The 10,255-nt window shown below is 43.3% G+C and overlaps 1 long non-coding RNA gene across 1 annotated transcript; it reads left to right on the forward strand.

The window, feature by feature from the left end:
* The first annotated feature begins 1,262 nt into the window (after positions 1–1,262).
* LOC144248601 (uncharacterized) lies at positions 1,263–9,911 on the forward strand. Its single transcript, XR_013341892.1, has 5 exons — positions 1,263–1,681; positions 1,776–1,895; positions 3,458–3,532; positions 3,645–3,745; positions 8,334–9,911. It is a non-coding gene; the product is annotated as an uncharacterized LOC144248601 (long non-coding RNA).
* Positions 9,912–10,255: the final 344 nt, after the last annotated feature.

Consider the following 10,255-nt stretch of genomic DNA (forward strand, 5'->3'; position numbering starts at 1 on the left):
AGGGGGCAGGTGGGGGCAGTCTGGGGGGTCAGGGGGCTGGGGGAAGGCAGGGTGAAGGAAGAGAAAGATTGAAAGGCAGCTTTGGGGAAGGAGGCGGAATATGTGGAGGGGAAAGGTATCACGGAAAGGCGGCAGGAGGAACCGGGAGCGCGTGGGGGGGAGCAGGGAGAGGGGGCACGGGGGAGCCCGGCTGGGGAGAGAAGGAACAGGGAAAGGATGGAGGAACAGGGTAGCGTAGGGGTGAGTAGGGGAATAGAGAGGGAGGACAAGGAAAGGAGGAGTAGGGGGCCCGCCCGGGAGGGAGGGAGGGGAGGGCTAGGGGGGAGAGGGAGGGGGGGGGGTTTGGGGGGGGAGGGGTGGAGGGGTGTAGGGGGTGGGGGAGGGAAGAGAGGGTCGATAAGAGAGGCATAGAGAAAAAAAAATACAAAAGAAAAGAAACGCGCAACAAAAGCAAAGAAAAAGAGATATAGAGCCCGACCGGCCGCAACCTCCCGCTCCGAGCGCCCAGCACCAAATGGCTCCGCCGGGCTCGCCCCGCGGTTTAAATACCCGCGGCCCCGCCCCGCGCAGGCGCGCTGGGGCCCCGCGGCACCTGTGCGCGCACCTGTGCTGGCCCCGCCCCGGCCCCGCCCCCCGCCCGGTAAATGGCGGCGGCTCCGCGCCCGCCCCGTGTTCTGTGTGGATGCTCGGACGGACTGCGGCGGGACCGGCGCTCGGAGCTCCGTGCGGGGATCGGATCGGGGCAGCTCCCGGCCTGCGCGGCGTCCGAGGCGCTCAGCTGAGATCGGGATCGGGATTCGGGTTCTGGTCCCGCCGGTGTCTGCTGGGGGAGCCGGGCGGAGCCGCTCCTTCCTCGGCGGGCAGGGAGGGGGTGCCGGGGCCGGGGGGTCGAGGCGGGATCGGGGCTGGGATCGGGACCGGCAGCGCCGCGGCCGGGAGGAGCCGCTCCGGGACGGGCGCCGCCGCTCCAGCTGCGGCCGGCGCGGGGCTCGGGTCCCGCCGGGGCTCGGGTCCCGTTCTCGCTGTGGCCGCGGGGAGCCGGGGCTGCGTCGGGGCCGGGACCCCATCGGCACCGCCGCTCCCGCAGCGCCGCCTCCGGCCCCGCGGGCGGACACGGAGCCGCCCCGCAGCCCCCGCGGGATGCCGAGCCCCCCCGCCCCGGTAGCCCCGTGGCCACCGCGCTCCCCTGCGAGCAGCAGCGCCCGCCTCCCCCGCCCCGTGTCCGCATCCCCGGGGGAGCCCCGCCGGACGAGCGGGGCTGCGGCGCCGCGGCCGGGAGCGGCCGCTCCGCCGGGGCCGCTGCTCCCGCTCCGGCTGTGCCCGGTGCGGGGCTGGAGGCGCCGGAGCTCCGAAGGGCAGAGAGCACCTCCTGTCCTTGGCTCTGCGGGGCGGGAGCTGCCGTGCCCTGCCCGTGGCTCGCAGCGTGCCGAGCGCACGTCCCGGCACGGGCACCGGCGCACGGGACAGCGCTGGCACGGACACGGCTGAAGGGCTGCCCGCGGCTCCTCGGCCAGGGGCTGCTCCCCACAGGCACGCAGGGATGCTTCAGCCCGGACAGACGCCACCGACAGCCCACAGGGACCCCAGGGAACGGCTGGCATTACCTGGGAATGGAGGCACGGCCGTTTGCAGAGGGGCTCTGACAGCAATCCCTGTTTCTGACCTCCCACACAGCTGCCAGGTATGTTCCAGCCACCCCAAATCTCCTCCCTCTTTTCCAGCCGGAGGCTATCATTCACCAGCAGCATTTGAGCCAAGGCAATCTTCCTTCACAGGTACTAAATGCCAAGCAAGAGCCTTGGAGATGCCTTGAAATCAGAGGTTGGAGTGCAATTACGTTTGGAGATTTCCAGGGAGCCAGCTGGAGGTGCAGAAGGGATGGAAAACTCTCACAGGTGGGTCCCACTGGAGATGTGCTGCAGGCAGGGATGTGCATCCCTTTCCTGAGGGGAAAGGACATGCAGAGGCCACTGCCGAGGCTCTGAAAGGAGCTGAGCTTCTGCAGGAGAGATGTTCTGCCTCAGCACAGGCCGGGAGCTCATCCAGCCACTGCCTTGTCCTGCTTTAAAACATCAACTGGAGCCTGAGCTCCGGGGAGTGAAATCAGTTGAATTCCAGGGAACTCTGTCAAGTGACCCCAGACACATCCCTGGGGCTGGGGGATGAGGGTTTTAAATAGCAAGTTCTGTGGAATAGAGACCTGTCCTTGTCCTGATCCCACTGAGCTTCCCTGGAACCTCTGCTGGTTCCTGACACAGCTGGTGCTAAAGTGGCAGCTCTGCATGGGAATTTCCAATCTCCACGAGGCACTGTCAGGTTATTCCAGCAGGAATTCAGCAGGGAACCTGGGGCTGTGGGTATAATTCATCTGAACTAGCAAAGCTGATACTGAACCCCAAATCCAGGCACCATACAAAGAACAATCTTTGTGCTAAAGCCCCTGGGCTGGGAAATTTCAGCAGCCAAATGTATGGAATGATCTAAATCCCAGCAGGCAGCATCCCCCAGCGGGACAATCCAAGTGCCAGGGTGGGAGCTCTTGTCCTTCCCCTGCTGCTGGTGGGACAAATTCCCTTGGCACAGCTGGTGGGGCAGGAGCTGAGAGCAGGAGGGGCAGGAACAGGGATGGGAGATGAGGCTGCTGGAATGTCACCTGGAGCACCTGAACACGTTCTGTCCCTGCAGGAGCCAAAGCAGATCCCTCCTGGCCGGGCTGGAGGGCAGCTGCTGGATCTGCTCTGGGGGAAAACTCCCTGCCCCTGCCAGGAGCACTGGCTCTGCTCTTCCTCCAGCTTCTGAGCAGTGTCAGGGCCACCGTGAGGGAGTTCAAACCCGAAAAATCCCCACAGCCCACGGAGTGAATGATCCCAGGAGAGAAACGCAGCATTGAAATAAAAATCTTACAGCTCTGTCAAAAAGGCTGTGACAACACTGCAACGGGATTCCCAGGAACCTTCTGGTTTGCTCTCGGAATGCTCTTGGTTCTCTTTTATGTATTTTTAGTCCCTCAGTGGGCAGCTTGTAGGATTTATTCTGGGACTTAGAGGTTGAGCAGGGTTGGCTCAGGATTGACCTTCACCTCTGGTGCCTCTTTGTGCAAACACAACGTGGCCGGGCTGGGTGAACTCGTGACCTCAGCTTTCCCCTCCAAAATGTCCCTCGCTTATTTCCCTGGGGTGAGCTGGGATTTTGGCCCAGACTGTCACTCCTCGCCTCCCCGTGCCCGCGCAGTGTCCGTTCTGTCCTCACGGTGCCCTGGGGACACCGGGGGGTCCCTTTGCCTTTCTCCTGCCCCTTTCCAGCCCGAGGCTCCTCTGCCCGTGTCCCACACAGCACAGGGGCACTGAAGGGGAAAGGCTCCAGAAAACATTTCTGCAATTCCTCACCAATTATTTATTTATTTATTTATTTATTTATTTATTTACTTATTTAATCACATTCTTCTCCTCTTCCCCAGGGAGAAGAACATGAACTCACAGCCACCGAGGCCTGACGGGTTCCTGCAGCGAGAGCTCGGTGCGTGTCCGCAGAGGTGAGTGCAGCACCTGAAAGGAAAAAACACAGGGGAAAATGGGATTTATTTTGCTTCAAAGTTATTGCAAGTTCTTAAAGCCCAACCAACTTTTGCTCTTGCTTTTGGTCAGGTGGAGCAGGAGCAGTAGGCAGAGGTGGTGCCATCGATGTGGACGTGCCCGATGCTTTCTGGGGCAGAAAAAGGAGATTAAGCTCACCTTACATCAAGCAGGTATTTAAAAAGATTTATAGCTCTTCAAACGTAGCACCCTTTAATTACCATAATGTTTCTTCCATGATTTTAACTAATTCTCAGTGTATTTTATAAAACTTAAAATAACACCTCCTCCCCATAAAACAGACTCATCAAGCATTAGATAAAAAGTCCTTGTGCCAGTCTCAGGCTTCCACATCTAACAGGAGACCCTCCCCGTAAGCAAACAAAAAAAAATCAAAATAACGTACCAAAACTAGTCCTTGCTAACACTAAAAATACAGCTCGACCGTATCCAAAAAACCCCCGATTTTATTTATTCCAAACACCAAATATTCTTAAAATTCTAAATCAATAACTCTTAAAAAAAAACCCCATCAAAACTTACTTCAAATATAGAAAAGCCTAACTGTATAGATAAATATTTGTCCAAGCCCACAAAAAATATAAAACAATCTAATCAATATCCTACATTTAACAAAACCCACTACACAAATTAGTACCATTTAAAATGTAACATAAATAAAAATCTATTACTGAGAAACATATTTCCCAATAAATAAAACCACCCTGTAAAGATATAAGTAATAATCTTAACTCAACAAGCTAAAATGTCTCCAAAACCAAAAGACTTAAAATACCTTCAATATTTATAAATAACAACATTCAATATGTTAAGTGTTAATAAAATCAAACAAAATTAAATGTCAATACATTTAAATAAATACATTAAGTTTCTTTTTATCTATTAAAATTAAGTTTATTATTCCTTACTATCAAAATTAATTCAATCTAAATTTAAATGTTATTTAATATAACCTATCCTAAGTTTTATTAAAAATCACTTCTCTAAACTATACAGTATATGGTTAATATTCTTAAAAAAAATAAAACAACTCAAATTAAAACAACTAAAAGAAAACACTACCAAACACCTATTCAGAAGTAAAAAAAATACAGTGTATTGTATCATCAATTTCATCAAAAATTCTGTTCTTCATTACAATCTCTACTCTTACATAAAATTTCTAATTCCTACTTTTTTTTTCTCTACTTTTACAGCTCTTAAAACAAGTTAACTCTCTAACTAATCTCTACACTAACTCTATAATTTAACCTAAATTTATCTCATAGTTTTAAATATTTTTCAAGACTAAAAAAAATATATTTCATTAAAAACCTCCTCCAAACTGTTAATCTGATCACTTTCCTCAGTTATTATTACAAAATCACTTCAATATAAAACTCAACTACAACATTAATTTCTTTTTCTAAGTTTCACACTAAGTAATCGCTCTCTCATACATTTCCTCCACCTTCACACTCTCAATATCCAAATCCAAACTCACAATCCTGTCCATAACCACTTTCAAATCTTTAAAAAAAAGTTTACTATATTCAAATATATTCTAAAAACACTTCTAAAAAATCCAATTATTAAATAATGTGATTCATCTTTAATCCTAACATTTTTACTCTTAACTACTATTTTTAAAAACATTATATAAAAATATATTAAGTAACATACACCAATTAAAATTTAAACTATAACCTAACCCTATATCTACCTAAATAAAATAATTAACAGGAAACCCAAATATTTTCTGCGTCAAAAATAAAATTCAAATAATTTTAACTTAACAATTTAACTTTATCAATATAACAAATAAACTTATTATTTTAAACTTAAAAAATCATTATCCACACATAATTATTTAACTTACTACTAATTTAACATTTATCAATTGTTAAAAACTCTAAAATAATGTACCATCTTTTAATACTTACTAATGATATAATTTCACCTATGTTACTAATTATAGATATTATCTAAGTAATTCCTAATTATTATCAATTTCTTCTTTACTACATACATTATTTTATTCTTATATTTCTTCATGCTTATAACTGAAAAATTATAACAACTTATACCATTATCTTGCAAGTCTATACAATTTTATAAAACAAAACTTAACAATACTTATTTCTTATATCAAAACATAAAGTTTACTTATATCTCAACAAGTACAAAAACCCAAGTAAATTTCAATAAGGAACATAAAACCAGATCACACAAAAAACACACTCACCACTCCACAAAACACCAATGTAAATACACAGATAAATTACACTATGTAAATACAAATGTAGATTATGCAAGAATTGCAACTTACACCTGACGTCTTGTACTGCACCCACCAAAATACATAAACTTTAGGTTTCTTTATAAATATAAAAATCAATATTATAAAAATCTTATTTAATAACTTTCAAAGTATAAAATTCTATCAAATATTATACTTCTACTCTATTTACTTTATTTACTTTTAATTATATCACTTTACCAATTAACCAACCTAAAACAAACATTTAAGTAACTTTCACTAAAGTTTCAAGTTTAAATACTTTGTATTTATCTAGCACTTCTCAAAAAAATCCATTTTTTACCTACTTACTTAATATACCAATAAAAAACATTACAAATAATCCATATAATTAAAAAGCCCTTACATTATTAACTCTTAATATAAAAATAGTTACCAATTTAAAACAAAAACCTCATTTATCCAAGGCGGGAGATGGGCATGCAAGGCAGTGAAGTGCCAGGGAGTGGTAAGAGGCCAAGGCAAGTCTAGGGTTGGCTTTGTCAGGAAAGCCAAGGGAATAAAAGCTGGCGGGAAAACACCAGAAAATTGTGAGAAAGGAAGAAAAGGGGTGTTCCTCTGGGAAGGTGACACGGCTGACAGGCAGGCTGAGGCGCCTTCCATCAACACCTGCAGCACGGGCAAGAAACAGGAGGAGCTGGAAGCCGCTGTGCTGCAGGAAAGTTACGGCCTTTTGCATCTCTGGGATGTGGTGGGATGAATCCCATGACTGCAGTGTCACTACTGAGAGCTCCAGCCTGGTCAGAAGATACAGGGGAGGAAGGGGAGATGGAGGGATTGCCCTCTGCACCAAGAAGTGGATTCCACGTGAGGAGCCGTGTTTGAAGAACAGCCACGAGCAAGTCCAAAGCCTGTAGGCAAGAACCCGTGACCAAGGCAGCCAAGGAGCCCTGTGGATAGTATCTACTCCAGGCTGCCTGATGAAGGGGATCCTGCTGACAAAGGCTTCTTTCTAAAGCTACAGGAAGCATTGTGCTCGTTGGCTTTCGTCCTGCTGGAGGGCTTCAACCACTGCGCAGTGCAGATCCTTTCTTGACAGGTGACTGAAACAGAGTTCCAGTGACCTTCTCAGTTAAGGTCTGTCACATGCAAAGAAATGCTGCTTTTAGCATCACTAGAAATTAATGCCAGCTGTAGATATGACAAAACCACAAGTGTCTTGCCCACTGAAAATTTTGAAAGAAAGCAGACTGTCTTCAGCAAGATTTAGGATCAAATGCAAAGAGCCACATATCTCTTACCTGATTAATTTCATAGCCACGATTTTGTGTCTTTTGGCTCTTAACATGGATAGTCTTAAGCTGTACTTTGTCATCATTTGGTCAGCTCATGAGGTTTTTTAGTTTTAAAAAAGGCAGAGAAACTGCAACTATCTATCTTTGAGTAGAGGAGCACATACAAAATGTCAGGGTGAAAGATTACTCATACCAGTGTGAAAAACGCTAATCACTTGGTTTTTAAAAGTTTAAAAGTTTAATAATAATAAAATGGTTATAAAAATAATAATATCACTAGAGTACTAAAGTTTAGAGTTAGGACAATTACAAGACAATAAAAAAAGTAAAGAATTACGGACGTCCGGATGTTCTCGGACATTAAGTTACGAAAAGCATGACTTGTGAATAAAGGAATCACCCTTAAACTAATATACTTGTTGCATATTTATATATCTTTTATGGTTACGAATGCATTCTATTTTAAACAAGAAACTCTGTTTGTTGTATGTTAATTGTTTCCTTTAATCCCCTGGCATCTTTGAGTCTGAGTAAGGCCTGAAGAAATTAACTTCTTCTGATAAAAGCCATAAATTCCTCTGCTTTGGAAGATTTAGGTGTTCTTTGAAGTAAGTATCTCATTCCTAAAAAAAAACTTCCCCACATACATAGTCTCGATTTTAACATTAGGTTAGAACCTAAAACTCTATTTAACACACTACTTAAGTGAATTAACACAGCATAACGTTCTAACAGTACACATAGAATATTCATTATAGCCTTTGCGAAAAGCCAATCATAAAATATGCATTTTTCACACCAGCAAGGACAAGGAGGTATTGAAGGAGACTGTTGAAGGAGAGGTAAAGTCTTAAATGCTAAAACTGAAGACAGAGCATCACTAAGTTAAAGATTTGTCTATTTGCTTTTAAACTGATACAAAGCAAGACAAAGTAAATTATTATAACTACTTCAAATCTAGTTGAAAATGTGCTGAGGTGTGCATTAAGACCAAGGTGGAAGTTTACAAGTTACAAATGCTTAAGACAATTCTTGCTAGGGATAGATAGCATTGCATCAGGCAGTTTACTATTCCAACCATTCCTGAAAGATTTGCATCTCAAAAAGATATGGCATATGAATTCTTAAATTAGACCAATAATGACATGCACCCAAAAAAGAAAAACATTCTCTCTTCTCCCTTTCTTTTCTGCTTTCTTGTCATAGTGTGACTAAGGAGAAACTGAAAGAATCCATGAGTGACAGAGCTGATTCCAATCAGTCCTCCCCGATGGAGGGATCAAAGGCCAACTGTAGTGGACCAAACAGGGCTTTCCCCTTGGAAGTGTATTCCATCCCGTCGAGATCAGCACAAACACAAGGGATGAAACTGACTTCCCACGGCTGCCATCCAAGCTATGACACTGTAACTCAGTACCACCTGCACATTTTTTTTGCTTGAATCCTTAAAGTAATGATTCTCTCCATCTCCATCCCTTAAAATCCAATTCTGTCAGCTTTTCAGTGTTCAAAAATGAACTAGTTAAGATAGCACTGAGGAAAGAAAGAAGAAAATAAGCATATTTTATTGTGTAAGTAATTAGATTTGAGATGGAATTACTAAAAGGTAAGCATACATGGACCCCCCACACACACAGTTGTCTTTTTGCAGTTGCACTTAAGGATTGTACTTCAAATATGGTTACACAGATATCTTCCCCCCTCCACATTGACTGCCTCTTAATATTAGAACTAATCTGCCACAAAATTACATGAAATAAAACAGTGAGAAATATACTTGAGAATGACTGTTGTTTACGAAATGGGTAATTTATAGTATACAATTACTGATAAGGTAGAACAAGAGTTCAAAAACTGGACTGCATTACAAAGCACTTCTTCAAACATCAATTTTGGATTATTGCTGGAAGGTACTAACTGGTCTGTTATAGACTAATTTACAGACATTCATAAAATAGTGAAAAATGCATGCTTTAGAAACCTGGGACATTTCATGCCTTTGTGCTAGCAGAACATGAAAATGGAAGTGATTGGCATTTTTCAATGTAGGTTAGTAGCATTTAGAGTTTTTATTCTGGTGTACTAACTGATTCTTTGTATTTTTTCTCTTTTCCTTCAGGTGATTTTTCATCTTCAGGTTTAGTCCATGGAGGGCTGCGAAACTTCTGTAAAGGTAAAAATATGGTGTATAGAATACATATATACATAAACAGAAATAAAAAAGTCTGTTAAAATTGGAATTGTCCCTAGAAAAGGGTCCTGATCTCTAAGTGCAAAACCATACAAGTCTGATGCTACATACAGCTTCATATCACTGCATATTATATATATATATATAAACAACCACATAGGTATTTAATATTTAATTATTTTGGAAAACTCTCCTTACTCCTGCTTCCAGGGCTATACACATGACACTGTCAAATTAAGTAATTTGACTACCAGCTTTCCAAATATTTAATAGTTTGCAAATTGTTACCAGCCAGAAATAATTTTGAACAGATCAATTACAATCAGACACAGTCAAAGTCTGAATTAAGTAGTCTTCTCTTTTGAGACAGAACTTGGTGAAGAATGTGTAAGTCTACTTTAAGTAACTGAATCTCATGAGACCTTTTAGTAAAACCCCAAAAATTACTCTGGAAGAGAATACCTGAAAGCTTGTCTCTGTTTCTGCTGCTTCCAAACGAGATGTTGAATCATTACGATTCCCCAGACATGTCTTGGCCACCTGTCAATAGAAATGTCAGAGATAACTACTTCATATTTTTTCCAAAAATATTCAGTTTAAAAAAAAAAAAAAACAACAAAAAAAAAACCCAACAACAACAGCAAAAAAAAAACAACCCAATTTGGGTCTTCTTTTAAGCCTCCTTGATGAAATGGAACTAAGTTTTCATAGCTAAACTTATCCCAGACTCCCATCATCCCTGTAACAGTCTTCAACAATACAGTCTCGTGACAGCGAGTTTAACAACTTCATACTTACCCAGCTTTTTTTCTTCGTGTTTAAATCTCATCACCAATAGTGAAGTTTACTTCTACAGGTGGTCCTAGGGAACAGAAAATTAATTACAAGTGCCTTTTATGGGTGAGGAAATAGTAACAAACAGTAGAAAATCAGCATT

The sequence above is a fragment of the Lonchura striata genome, unplaced genomic scaffold, assembly GCF_046129695.1.
Source record: "Lonchura striata isolate bLonStr1 unplaced genomic scaffold, bLonStr1.mat Scaffold_189, whole genome shotgun sequence".
In the NCBI taxonomy this organism is placed as follows: domain Eukaryota; kingdom Metazoa; phylum Chordata; class Aves; order Passeriformes; family Estrildidae; genus Lonchura; species Lonchura striata.